Below are 15,403 nucleotides of genomic sequence, written 5' to 3' on the forward strand. Positions count from 1 at the left end.
CTAGCCCACATTTAATTTTCAGGTATAATTTATTTTACTTCAAATCACACAATACACATTTATATCCTTATGCATACAGACAAGTTTTTACCTTTTGCCAGTGTGTACTTAAGTTTTTCTATAAGTCATATCACTAAGTCAATTATAAGTATTATTTTGGTGGATGTTGTCAAATTCCCCTACACAGGGCTTGTTCAATTTTGTTCTTCCATTTCCCATAAATAAAAGATTTCATATTGAACTTTTGAATGTTTGACAGAAAGAAAGGTGAGAAATAAAAATCTCAGTTTTAAACTTCTTTAATGAGAGAAGAGAAATGCATTTTTATGTATTTAAAAAGGTCACTTAGCACAAGTCTATCCATATTTCTTGTTCCAGGAATAATTTGAAGTCTTCTGAGCTCATGATTGTGACAATTAATTTTATGCCTCAATTGGAATTTTTCAAGAATTATTCAGAGAGCTGGATGACCCTTATTTCTATCCAGATGCTATGATGGCATCTCTCAGTGGGGTAGGCGCTGAGTTTGTCAGGCTGGGTGAGGAAGCTCCAGCTTTACCAATGTATGTAGGCAGTATATAGAGGCAGTAAATAGACTCCTGAAGTTCTGCCCACATAGAACAAGAAGACCGAGAGTGAATTCCCTCTCTCTTTTTGGGCTGAGTAGTCCATGTCTTCTTTGCAGCTCTTGGTTCTTAAGATTTCTGACATGAACTGGGATGTATCACCGATGGTTTTCTTCATTCTGCAATGAAGATGATATATCCTGGGACTTCTCAGTCTCCTCAATCACATGAGCAATTCCTGAAACATGTCAGCTCTTACAATCTATATATCCTCTATTGGTTCAGTCCTGACTATTCTAGTGTTTGATATGAGATAATACTTTTGTACACTGAAAAGGTTTGTCACTTATATTGGTTTAGTAAAGCACTGATTGACCAGTAGCCAGGCAGAAATTATAGGTGAATTCTGGGAAGAGGAAAGGAGAGACATATTTGCCAGTGAGACACAGAGGAAGCAAGATTTGGATGCCTCACTGAGGAAAGGTACCAAGCCATGTGGCTAAACACAGATAATAATTATGGGTTAATTTAAGTTGTAAGAGTTTGTTAGTTATAATCACGAAAAATAGGTCAAACCGTTTATAATAATATGAGCCTCTGTGTGTTTATTTGTGACTGAATGGCCTCAAGGATGAGGTGGGACAGAAACTTCCATCTACAAAACATTCTTCTTCTACCCTCTTCTGTTATATTCTAGATGCATTGTCTTCTTGAGCCTCTGGTTTACACTTATCATGGCTATTCTCTAACATGCCTGTGGGGTTTTCCCTGTTCTTCGAACACTGTTGGTCCCTGCTTATACCAGTTACATTCTCTCGCCACTGATTTAGACATCAGATTTGAAAGTTTCGGATGAAGTGACTGAGAAAGAAATCAGAGAAACATCACCTTTTACAATAGCCAAAAACAGTATCAAATATCTGGGGATAATGTTAACCAAGGAAGTGAAAGACCTGTATATCAAGAACTTTGTGTCTTTGATGAAAGAAATCAAAGAAGATACCAGAAAATGGAAAGATCTCCCATGCTCTTGGATTGGTAGGATCAACATAATAAAAATGGCAATCTTGCCAAAAGCAGTCTATAGATTCAATGCAATCCCTATCAAAATTCCATCACAATTCTTCAAGGACCTGGAAAGAACATTAATCAACTTTATATGGAAAAACAAAAGGCCCAGGATAGCCAAAACATCCCTATACAATAAAGGAACTTCAGGAGGCATCACCATACCTGACTTCAAGCTCTATTATAGAGCTATAGTCCTGAAAACAGCTTGGTATTGGCACAAAAAGAGGCATGTAGACCAATGGAACCGAATCGAAAGTCCTAATTTTAACCCACACACCTATGAACACCTGATTTTTGACAAAGAAGCTAAAACTGTACAGTGGAAAAAAGAAAGCATCTTCAACAAATGGTGCTGGCATAACTGGGTACTGGTATGCAGAAGACTGCAGATAGATCCATGTTTATCGCCTTGTACAAAACTTAAGTCCAAATGTATCAAAGATCTCAACATACATCCAGCCACACTGAAACTTTTAGAAGAGAAAGTGGGAGATACTCTTCAACGAGTTGGTACAGGACACCACTTCCTAAACATAACACCAGTGGCACAGGCACTGAGATCAACAATTAACAAATGGGACCTTCTGAAACTAAAAAGCTTCTGTAAGGCAAAGGACACAGTCAAAAAGACAAAAAGGCAGGCCACAGAATGGGAAAAGATATTCACTAACCCTACATCTGACAGACGGCTAATCTCCAAAATTTATAAAGAACTCAGGAAACAAGTCTCCAAAACACCAAAGGATCCACTAGAAAGGTGGGGTACAGAGCTAAATAGAGAATTCTCAGTAGAGGAGGCTAAAATGGCCAAGAGACACTTAAGAAAGTGCTCAACATCCTTAGCCATCAGGGAAATGCAAATCAAAACAACTCTGAGATACCATCTTACTCCTTTCAGAATGGCTAGAATCAATAACACCGAAGACAATTTATGCTGGAGAGGATGTGGAGAGAGAGGAACACTCCTCCACTGCTGGTGGGAATGCCGACTCATACAGCCTCTTTGGAAATCAGTATGGAGATTCCTCAGGAAAATGGGAATTAATCTACCACTAGACCCAGCAATTCCACTCTTAGGCATTTATCCAAATGAGGCAGGTTCATACAACAAGGGCATCTGCTCCACTATGTTCATAGCAGCATTGTTTGTAATAGCCAGAACCTGGAAGCAACCTAGATGCCCCTCAACTGAAGAGTGGATAGAGAAAATGTGGTACATTTACACAATGGAGTATTACTCAGCAGAAAAAAACAATAGAATCTTGAAATTCGCAGGGAAATGGATAGCACTGGAAGAAACCATCTTGAGTGAGGTAACCCAGTCGCAAAAAGACAAACATGGTATGTACTCACTCATATATGGATTTTAGATATGGATCAGGATAGTGCCAGTCTGCACTTCCACAGATAGAGAGTCTGGGAAACAGGAAAGAACCTAAAAGATATGCATATATGCATAGTACCCAAGAGAAGAGGATGGAGACAAGATCCTCTGAATGGATGGGGAACACAGCGAGGGGTGGGGGGGAGTGGGACCTGGGAAGAATAGAGGGGGTAAAGAGGAAGGGAGTTGGTCATGGGGGAACAGAAAGTTGAGGGGGTGGGGGTAGAATAGGGGGAAGAGGGAATCATAGGATCAAAGACAGACCAGGCACCAGAGTGACCTCCAGTGATCTAAAGGTATAACACCAATTGGCCAGCTAAGCAATAGTGGAGGGACCACCTCGAATGCCCATTCCTGATAATGAACTTGATGTCTATAACCATCCGGAAGCCTTCATCCTGTGACTGATGGAAGCAGAGGCAAACACACAATTAATCACTGAACTGAACCCAAGGAACCCAGTGACAGAGAGAGAGGAGCGATGAGCAAATTGGCAAAGAATGGGCTGGCAAAACCAGCAGAGACAGCTGATCTGAACAGGGGGAGTGCTCTTGGACCCCAGACCGACAGTAGGGAGGCCAGCATGGGACTGATCTGGACCCCCCAAATGTGAGTGTCAGTGAGAAGGCCTGGGCAACCTATGGGGCCCTGAGCTGTGGATCAGTGTCTATCCCTGGTATACAAACTGTCTTCATGTGCCTATAGCACAAAGAGAGATGCTCTCTCAGCCTGGACTCTTAGGGGAGTGCCTGGACCCTACCAAGAGTAAAATGACAGACTCTAGATATCCCCTATGTGGAAGGATTTGGCAATAGGGTGGGAGGGAGGGGGGGAAGGGGAGTGCGGGAGGATGGGAGGGAGAGGGAACTGGGATTGACATGTAAAACAAGCTATTTAAAATTAAAATAAAAAATGATAAAAAAAAGAAAGTTTCATGAGTAGGTTTAGCCAGTAACCTCAAAATACCATTTTTTTGGGGGGAAATGGTTTTTGACAGGCTGATTGCCAATCAAAATATAACTTTATTTGGACCAGGTACTCACACATAGTTCCAGAGGTCCTGGTGAGAGTCCAAGGTTATATGATAGAAAGTATGGAATTAAATTCTCAGGAGAGAGGTATGTAGAAGACTTTTAGGGGTTTTCTTGCACAATATAAACATAAAAGGAAAAATTATAGAATTAACATGGTCATTTCACACATGAGGAGACTGCTAAGTTTACTGATGTCAAAGCTACATGTCTCTGCCAAATCTCAGTCCTTGGAGTTGAGGTCAATATATTCTAATTCTGTGATATTTCCTCTTGCTGATAGTCTGTGAATGTTTTGATCTAACCATTTAGTTTTGAGGATATTTACTGTTCCTATTTTGTAGAATAAGTGTAGAAAGACATAACTACACTATTGAGTAAATGTCCATCAAAAAAGCACTTTTTTTCTTTTACAGGATTCTATATGAATCTGCTTTACTTTATTTACCAATTTTTCATCCAGTACAGTTCTAGGTAAAAACTAGCCCTAATTTACTTCTATTTTACTGATATTAACCTGAGCTCATTATTTTTGTGTATCATGTACTCACTGTCCTTTCATTTTTGTGGTTTTAGTGATCAGTTATTCCATTTCCCCGTTTTAGTTCTTATGTTTCTCAGATACTGTGTTTTAAAGGTAAATTTTTAAATATTTTATTAGTTTGTTAGTTTTCATGAGGGTAGTTTTTAACCATGAACAGTATTTTTGTTGTTGCTGGTTATTTCTTCTTTTAGATACTTATTTTTTTTTGGTGCTGGGGATCAAGCCTGACCTTGTATATGCTAGACAAACCTGGTACCACAGGGTGGATAGCTAGCACTGGGTCCTTCAGGGCAGGCTTTTCCTCACATCTGGTCTCCTAGGCAGGTTTATGCTATTAGCATCACATGATTCTTCAGTGGGTTCTTACCTACACCACTCTTTGGCCTTTAGAGTTTTCTCTATTGTCAGTTTCAGTGTTGTATTTCTTGGTCACTATTTTTATTAGAAATTTGGAAAACAGCAACCATTTGTATTGCTCTACTTTCCCAGGATAACAAAGAAGAACACACAAAGAACAAAGTCATAGGATTTCAGTGAGTGTGGGAGAAAACATTTCACATATCTGGAGGAGTCTGTTAGGGCTTTCAAACTGTGAATGTATCCCATGATTCTTGGTATTTATTTTCTTTCATCTTCAAGTGATTTGGATCCATCAAAACAGACCCTTTGCCTCACAAAAGTGCAAATAAAGAGAAGGGAATGTTATCCTGGATTCATGGGTAAAGATCAGAAAAAAAATCTACCCAATGAAAACTGCCACTCTTGCTTGACTTTGTCAGAGGGACAAGCCCTTGCTTTGCTGACCTTGGCTCCTAAAGTCCATGCTGTCTTGGTGGTTGTGCAGAAGATGGAAATGAATGACCTTTCATCATCTTCTGGATTTGTCCAAGATCCTCTAGGCTTGGAGTAACTCCCAGGCATTTCTCCATTTCCCCTACAGATCAAAAATCTCCCTGTAGGCTTTTCTTGTCTGGAATCCAATGGCTGTGTATCAATTAAGGCTCTTGGAAGTCATGATTTCTTGTCTCTCAGATGTCTCTAACTTGAACTTTGCAAATAGTTGCATTAGTTTCAAACCAGTCCAGGAGTGTCACTAAGGCCATGGTGTCCACTGGGATTTGCATCATCACCAACACCCTAGGAACATGGCTAAGTATTGGAACAAAACAAGTAAAAATGACTGTAGAGTTGCTGTCAAATCTTATAGTTAATTGAACATCAAATGTTGATTGTAGCTGTGGGACTCTCTGGAAAGATGGTCCAGGCTGTTGTCCTGACATGACCTTCCTCCTGTCATCTTGAATGAGTTGCAGTGAGTACTGGGCTGAGGTACAACCCTCTTGATGATGCTTCACATGATTGAGCCTGAGAAAAAGTATCTTCCCTTTTCTCATTTTCCATGGAAACATGGCCTTTAAAATTTTAATCTTCCCCTAGACCAGTGGACATTCATTGTCTGCTGACTCTCTGAAAGTGAAGTTGTCAACAACTACACACTTCACTTCCCAATTTGTTCCTGATCCTATCTCAGGGTGTCTTGCTTTGAATTTTAACTTGAACCTTCATATGGTTTCTCAAGCACTGATGACTGAGCTAGTTTTAGTTACAGCTCAGGTGATCCTGCTGGCCTGGGATGGCTCCTGGTAAATATTCTCACACTTTTATCTGGCTCCTGCTCCACTGTGAACACCACATCTGCAATTAGGCTTACTTCAACCTTTGACTGGAATTTTTGTTAATAAATGGTTTGCCAACCCATTTGTATCTTATAGATATTACATGTTCTTTTTCATATCCCCTGGAGTAAGAAAACAATATATTGGAAAGTACATGAGCCAGAAAGATGTACATATGAGCCCATTTACTACAGACTATCTTGGTGAATATATTTCTCTGTGCTTAAATAAAATAAAAGTTAAAATAAAAACAACCCTATGTTGCAGCAGTTATGAAGACTGGTTACCACAATATGGGATATTTTTCATGTCTGATTGGAATCAATTATTCATGACTATTTTTTCATAGCTCTTAATCCATTTATTCCTTATCCTGTTTTACATGAAGGAAGTAAAAGCATTTGGGACAAATGTATAAATGACTTGCAGCATTCAGTGAGCTTCTGAGAGGATTGACAATAGAACCCAGAACTAGTAACTTCTAATCTTGTTGTAGATATTTGCATGTGAGTCATGTGTTTCATTTGATGACTTCTGAAGTAGAGGCCTGGTTTTAGGCATGAAGTCACCATAGAACATCAGCTGTACATCACCCAAATGAACTTATGTAGGATTCTCAGAGGCAGGGCTTAGTGTATGGAAGGGAGCAGAACTCTAATCTGTGAATCTTGCTGCTTCCCATTAGAGTCATTGATATCTAGCATTGACAAAGGCTTGATTCTCCAGGCCTGGCTTCCATGACACTCTTGTGAGGGAGCAGCAAACACAGTGGTTACCAGCTCAGGTATTGAAGCTTGTCTGAGTTTGAGTTCTAGATCTATTCTTTTCTGAATGATAACTTCCATAACCTTGAAGAATTTTTCAAATCTCTCTAATGCTCACATTTTTGATTCATGAAATATAGGTAGCACAATAGCACCTACCACATAAATTAGAGGGTAGAGGTAAAAAAAAACAGTGAAATTTAGTTCTAATCTCTGGGTCACTGTCTATAGACTTTCATAGGTTGTTCCTTGTCACAATTTTCATTTTGTTTGAAATTTAATTGAGGGAAATCTATTGTTGGCTATATGAAGACAACAAGTGTGAATTATTGAAAACCAAATGATTTGAGGGTGACAGTAAACTGTTGTAGCAATGAGGATATTCCATGTGCCTCTCTAAGTAAACATGGTTAATGTAGGCCTTTTGGGATTATATACTTTCCTTGCATAATGGGAGAGATTCCCCACAAAATTTCATTGGAAAATCAAAACTGTTGACATGGTATACACTAGCAAAGCTACTCTCCTTGAGCCAAGATCTTGCTATGTAGCACTGATTGGTTTCAAACTCAGGATTCTCCTGTCTTAGCCTCTTAGATAATTGCTTTCTTGTTTTGAGATAGAGGTAGTGAGTTTAAGCCACTCGGATAAGGAGCAGGGCTTACAATGTCTGAGGGTAAGGGATGGGGGAATACTTCAAGTTTCCCACTTGGCACCAAAGGAGAAAGTGAAGTCATTGGGCTTTTTTTCAGCCTGTGGCATGTTGCTAAATGGAAGGGGCAGGAGATGCTTGAAGACAAATCCATGATAAAAAAAGATGAAATTGTACTGGTGGCCCACACCTATAATTCCAGCATTCAGAAGTCTAAGGCAGGGGACTGCCATGAATTCAAGGCCAATTTAAGTTGCATAGTGCATCCATAATAGCTTAGGAGACAGAGTGAGAACTTATTCATAGAGCAAACAATGATAACAACAGCAACAATAACTCAAAGATTGGAGTCTGCTGGAATTGCTTATGAGGGACATAAAGTACCATTCAGAGCCATGTTACATAACTGAGTCACTGCCACAGTGCTGTAACTAATATGTCAGTGTATTGACAAAGACACAAATGAACCACACCTTAGCAATTGGTGTAGAGAGGGGACAACAGAAAATGCTCTCATCTCTTTGGCTTTATTAACTCATAAACAACTATTGAAAATGTAAATGACTGTCCAGTTTCTTTTGAAATACCCAAGGTGAAACCCAAGGCAAGCTAAGAAGCCTGTAACACATGCTGAATAAGGACCTGTTCCTATAGGTCATTAAGCAAATGACTGTGACAGTATTGTGTATTAGGAAATATGCTTGGAGAAGTATAGTTCTGTGGAAGCCCATAGGCAGGGTGACAGTAGAGGACGTACAGATCAAGCAGGAATTGAGACAATAAGAGAGATGCAAAAGTTAAAATAAAGAAACTTGGGGTGGAGATAATGGATGTGTTTGGATTAGAAAGATAAATAGGAAATAGAAGTGGTAGAATTTAATAGCAGCGTAGACATGAGAGAGAAGAATGACAAGAGAAGAGATGACACCCAATTCTGTCTACAATCATCTGGGTAGAGACACTATTTATTGTAGTAGACATTTCCCAAATAGAAGCAGTCTGGTATGGAATATATGGTTTTGTTTTGGGTATGTTGAGCTTGAGATACCTGTAAGGCATCCAGGTGTTTTTGTTTGCTTGTTTCAGTTTTGGTTTTTCGAGACAAGGTTTCTCTGTATAGCCTTGGCTGTCCTATAACTCACTCTGTAGACCAGGCTGGCCTTGAACTCACAAACATCTACCTGTCTTTACCTCCAGAGTGCTGGAATTAAAGGCATGTGCCACCACTGTCCATGCTTCCGGTAGTCACCATCACATGAGCTGGAATGGGAGCACTACTGGCTATCTGCTCATGTGGAGAAAGTGTACAGAGAGTGTGAATGGCCTGGATGGCATCTCGACGAGCCTGTAGAACTATTACTGCAAGAAGTCCCTAGTTAGAAGATAGCTACCAGCCTAGGTTTAAACATAGGAGTTCTGCTAACTTACTCTCACAACCACAGAAGAGGGCAGAGTCAGTTGGGTTAGAGAGATTTGCTTAGTCTTTAAGAAGTTTGCCATAGAAAGACCTAGTTCAGATCACCAAAAGCCATGTAAAAAGGCAAACACAGTGGTGTATGTCTGTAATTCCAGTACTGGGAATATAGGACAGGTGGATCCCTGAAGCTTGCTCCAAGCTCACCGAGAGCACTGTCTCAAAACAATAAGGTGGAGAGTGGCTATGGAAAACACCTGATATTGATGATGCACACACAATCCTCCTCCATTATCCTTACTATCACAAGAGAAATCCTGAGCTAGGAAGAGGCAAGCTAAGAAAGCACACCACTGAGAAGTCTCTAGACAATTCAGTTCTCAACTTGTGGGTCCTGACGCCTTTGTGGGTCAAAATATCCTTTCACAGGGGTTGACTAAGACCATCCTTCATATCAAATACTTATATTACAATCCATTACAGTAACAAAATAACATTTATGAAGTAGCAACAGAAATAATTTTGTAGTTGGGGCTTACCACACTATGAAGAACTGTATTAAGTGGTCACAGCATCAGGAAAGTTGAGAACTACTGAGCTAGAGACTCTCAGAATAATGGGAGACAAGTTGCTACCAAACTTTTGAAGGAGGGCTGCACTCTTAGCTAGCAGAGAGCAAGAGCAAAGAACTACCATTTGGAGGTATTGGAACCCCACCTGCTCACTATCACCAGGCTCATCGGCACTAGGACTATCCTTGTCATTTGATGCCTCCTGTGTTATTTGGTACTCCTGTGCTTTGGTCTAAAATGAGGTTAGTAGCAATCATCTTACACGTGAGAGTCAGTTACAGAAAGCATTTGTTCTCCTCTATTAGCACTGGCTGGTAGTAGAGCCAGCCTGACTTCTTGAACATTCATGGGACAAAGAAAAGAGAATTCCTAGCATGATAAGCATTCGCTTGACTGGAAGTGGTGTGTCTAAGAATTTCACACTTGTTCCATTGGAGGCACTCTCCCTGGAGACCTGGAGACAGGTTTGAGGCAGAGCAGATGTGGGAGACCAGACAAATTGCTTCTGAGTTTGTTTCCTTGTTCTTATAAAAAGGATAACTGTTCATGTGGATAAAGGCAGCTGCAGATGCTAGTGTCTGGTACATCATAGGAGCTCAGGACAGCTTTACCCTGAGCTCAGACAGTGCTTGATGTGATTCATCTTTACTTACTATGATTGCATTCAAGTCTGAGGTTGTAACCTAGAATATGGCTGTTTATTGTATCTTCATCTTTATATGAAGGTCCTGGAGGGAAGGCACAGGTGGCATTCTATCAGGCTTCTTGAATCCCTCTTTAGAAACTTGAGTGGTTACTTTTAGTTTACTTTTGTATCCTTAAAGGAAATATGTGAGTTTTATTTCATGTGTTAAGACTCCGGGAGCAGAGAGGATTATGGAGGAAGAAAAATACTGGCTTTGGGTCCTGGCTCCGTTACTTTCTCACAATGTAACTGTAGGCAAGATTTTCCTAAGTCTGTTTATTTTCTATTCTCAAATGAATCAAATAATACAGTGTATTATTATTGTGTATTTTAGTGTAAGTTTGTTTGTGTGTGACAATAATGAATAGCTCTAGAAAACAGGAAATTTAGTTCTGTAAAAAGTTATCTCTCTGTACATCTCTGATCATAAAAAATAAATAAATATATACCAGTCGATATTTTTACCAACTGATGAAGCAGTCAAAGACTGCCTGCACATATCAATTGCTAATTAAGAAAATGCCCCCACAAGGTTGTCTAAATTCTGAACTTCTGGAGGCATTTTCTAAATTTAGTCCTCTCTGATGACTCTAGCTTGTGTCAAGCTGACACAAAACCATCCAGGACACAAAGATTATCTTTGAACTGGGAAAGTTCTTCAGAGATTTAGGCAACCTTAAATCCATGTTGAGCCCTGCAAAAGGCCTTTCCTTCCAGAAAGATCCTGTTGACCTTACTTTCAGGGCTGAGAGCATCTCATGGAATGTGTCTTAAATCCAATCAAATATCTGTTACACTCATGAACTTTGTTCCACTGTTGTACCAGCACATGTCACAGACAGGTCTGTGATTGAAGATGAAAGTTTACAGCTGTGTTGGTGTTTTCATTTCACCTTTGGTAGTATGCAGAGTGACTTCCTGTACTATAGGAGTGAGAACTCTAGGCAAGCACCAGCTTGACTTCTTCTCTTTCAAAGAGTTGAGTAGGGGTTGTCTTCAATAAAAGGGCCTCACCATTAGAGGACATGGTAAGACTCTAGAGTTTGAACAAGTCAACTCATATCCCATCATTATCATGAGTGTCAACTGTTATCTCTTCAGATGGCACCGTCATCCAAGCAAGAAGTCATGTGGTTAGATTTGCAAAATGAGAAAGATTATACCTCAAGCAAGGATGATCTACTTGAGAATAGCTGAGCTCCTGGAACAGAAACCCACCCCCACCATCAATGCTAAACAGTGTTCAAGAAACTTTAGGACTCACTACAAAGGAACATTCAACTGTATGGATCTGGTGAAACTAAATAGGGTGAATGATGAGAACTATAGTACCTGCCCTCACATATTTAATACTGGAAGCAGAAAAGGCTGGCAATAACAATATGCTGTGTGTGCGGTAGTTTGAAAGAAAACGACTCCCAAAAGGAGTGACACTATTCAGAGGCATGACCTTGTTGAAGTGGCTGTGACCTTGTTAAGGGAAATGTATCACTATGAAGATGGGCTTTGAGGTCTCCTATGTTCAAGCTACTGAAAGTATCACAGTTCACTTCCTGTTGCCTTTGGATCAAGATGTATAATTCTTCAGTATCATGTCTGCCGGCATGGTGTCATATCCTAGCCTCCATGCTCTCCATCATGATGATAATGGACTAACTCTCTGAAACTGTAAAACATCATCTCAATTAAATGTTTTCCTTTATAAGAATTGCTGTAATCATGGTGTCTCTTCATAGCAATAGAAACCCTAAATAAGACACTGTGCATATGAACACATTGTGCAATGGTGGATTGTGCAGGGCAAAAAGGAGGAAAATTTTTTTTCATGGAAACTGAAGACACATTAAGGAGCCATGATAACTCTTCATGTTGTAAAACCTTCCATGGAATCATCAGAGTTGATTAACTGCCCTTATGAAAACAAAAAGAAATGCTAACAATGCATTTCAAAGACAGTATATGCTTCATCACTTATTTAAAAGAATAATCAAGTTACATAAATTTTCCTTGTGGAATTTGTTTTTTATTATAAAGTTATCCCCAAGGAGTGAGTTTTTGAATAGGAAAGTACTTCTTTAAAGTTATATATTTAGTTTTGCCATTTATAGCCAAGTTCCAGAAGTGTCTGTTGGTGAATGCTGGAAGCCTGCCCTTAGAATGTTCTTGAGGAGAATTCAGGCATCAAGGCACCTTGATGGGTGAAACAACAAATAAAATGCGGTGTGAGCTTCACCTCTGAAGCCTGGAAACTCCTTTTAAGGATTATAAGTACCGACTGAGGTTGGGAAGCAGTAGAAGACTTATGTTCATGATCAAGGTCCCAACTTTAAGAACACAGTTTATCCCTCTAAAGAACTGGCCAAAAACATCCCTTTACACATTATGAAATTCTGCAAATATGGTTTCCTGTAGAGGGCAGCTTTTCCTTGCTAGCTGCTTTGGTTTATCACCCGCCAGTTGCCTGGGCTCTGCCGCATTGCAGTCCCCAAATAAACACACAAGACGCTGTATTAATTATGAAGCTGTTGGCCTTGCTTGTTTCTTACTGGCTAGCTCTGACTTAAGTAATTACCCCATAATTGTTAATCTAAGTATGTCTCTTACCGGAGAATAGTTCCGGGCTTCCTACCCCATGGCGTCACATGTCGACTCTCTTGTGTTTCTCCTTCCCAGAGTCCTCCTGGACTCCTAGTCCCTCCTATCTAGATTCCCTATAGGCCAGACAGTGCTTTATTGACAAATAACAGGCAAATAACAGGACTTCCCCAACAGTTTCCAATAGTTAATTTTTATTGTGTTATGCTTCATTCTGTTCATCTGAGAGTGAAAGAGAAAACATACAACCTGACCCTGGTTAAGAAGGAATCATTATTCCAGCCCCCTCTCTCTTACCCGGTAAGTCAACTCATAGATCTCTCCTGTACACTTGATGGTGGATGGGAGATGCCATGTTCAGGGTCCTTGAGTGATGGGAGGGAGGGCCAAAAGAAAAGTGTATCAATGGATGATGGGTGACATTTGCCACTAGCAAAGTCTCCTTATTAATATTGCTCTAGGAGCCCTCAACGGTTCTTTCAGTTGGTGAGATCAAGGTATATCAAGAGTTTTTCACAGAACTTAGAAAGTATTGAAGTAAGTACAAGCAATTATAGTATATAAAATCAGGAGGAATTATTCTGACCGGTGTTACAGCTAGAATAGATATAAAGCTCAGCTCACAAATATTTGCATGCCTTAAAAGAATGACATAAATCCAAATAGGTGTAATAAATGGACTTAAGGATTGATGTCTAATTGGGGAAGAGGGAGGCGTCATGTGGATGAAGTGGAGCATTTTTGGTGGTAGACATTCTGACAACAGCAATTTAGCTCACCAACAACAAACCAGAAGAATATTGTCACTTCAAAGACTATTTGTTTAATACAAACACTGGTTAAGATTAGAAAGGGTTTTCAAATTTGATTATTTCAATATCTAATAAACCTAAAACTGCAAAGGAAAAATACAATGTTCTCAGTAATGAAATCAGGATTTTGATCAACATACAAGAAAAAAATTCAGTATATTTGAATTTGCAGTCAGAAATATTATAAAGTACTGTAAAAAAGTAATCAGAGAGCTATTATTCCAGAAAAAGATATGTAATCAAGTGTGTATATAATGCCAGGATTTCTGAGACTCAGTCAGGAGAATCTCAAGATTAATGTCACTTTGGGCTACACAGTGAGTTGGAGGCCAGGCTGGGCTAGATAGAAATATCCTGTCTCAAAACAAAACAAAATGAAGGTATGAAAAATATTATAGAACTCTTTCAGGTAATTAAATAATGTATATGTATAGATCACAATATTTTCTAAATTATACTTTGGTTTTAGCATAGGTTATAGTCATATCTTTATTATTCTCATGTAAGTTTTTAAATGCAATTTTTATATTCCTAAATTCGTATTTGTTTTATTGAAGAAGACTCCACTTATTTAAGTTTTGGCCTAACAAAACTTGGGAATTGGAGCAATGAGATGGTTCAACATGTAAAAGTCCTTGCCACGAAAACATGGAAATCTGAGTTCAATCCCCCAAATCCCTTAGTGAAAAGAGAGGACCAGAATGTCATATTCTATTGTTCACAAGTACACCCTGGTATACCAATACCTCATTCTCACATCCATGTGCACATGCAACCACAAAAACCTCTCACATCCACACACAAACAAACACACACTAAAATATGCAATAATAATACTCTGTATTATTTGATTCATTTGAGAATAGAAAAAAAACAGACTTAGGAAAATCTTGCCTACAGTTACATTGTGAGAAAGTAACAGAGCCAGGACCCAAAGCCAGTATTTTTCTTCCTCCACAATCCTCTCTGCTCCCGGAGTCTTAACACATGAAATAAAACTCACATATTTCCTTTAAGGATACAAAAGTAAACTAAAAGTAACCACTCAAGTTTCTAAAGAGGGATTCAAGAAGCCTGATAGAATGCCACCTGTGCCTTCCCTCCAGGACCTTCATATAAAGATGAAGATACAATAAACAGCCATATTCTAGGTTACAACCTCAGACTTGAATGCAATCATAGTAAGTAAAGATGAATCACATCAAGCACTGTCTGTGCTCTAGGTAAAGCTGTCCTGAGCTCCTATGATGTACCAGACACTAGCATCTGCAGCTGCCTTTATCCACATGAACAATTATCCTTTTTATAAGAACAAGGAAACGAACTGTTACCCTAACTGGGACTCCTCTTGGGTATTTTGCTGTTCTGTATAATGGAGATGGTGTAACTTTCTTTCTTTAGTTCTGGCCCCTTCACATACTCTAGCAGTTCATAGATGAGGTTTCTGAATTGGTTAGCCCACCAATTTTCCCTCATTGTCACCACAAGGGGAGCTCCCCAGCACTGCCCCAGCTAGCTCACCCAGTGCAGCAGGCAGCAGGCAGCAAAGAGCAGGGCCGGTTCTCCTGCTCTCCGGCCCTCAGGTCTTCCTCTTCTGCACTCACATCACTAGGGCCAGCTCTACTGCTTTGCCCAGG

The sequence above is a fragment of the Mesocricetus auratus genome, unplaced genomic scaffold, assembly GCF_017639785.1.
Source record: "Mesocricetus auratus isolate SY011 unplaced genomic scaffold, BCM_Maur_2.0 Super-Scaffold_4256, whole genome shotgun sequence".
NCBI lineage: Eukaryota > Metazoa > Chordata > Mammalia > Rodentia > Cricetidae > Mesocricetus > Mesocricetus auratus.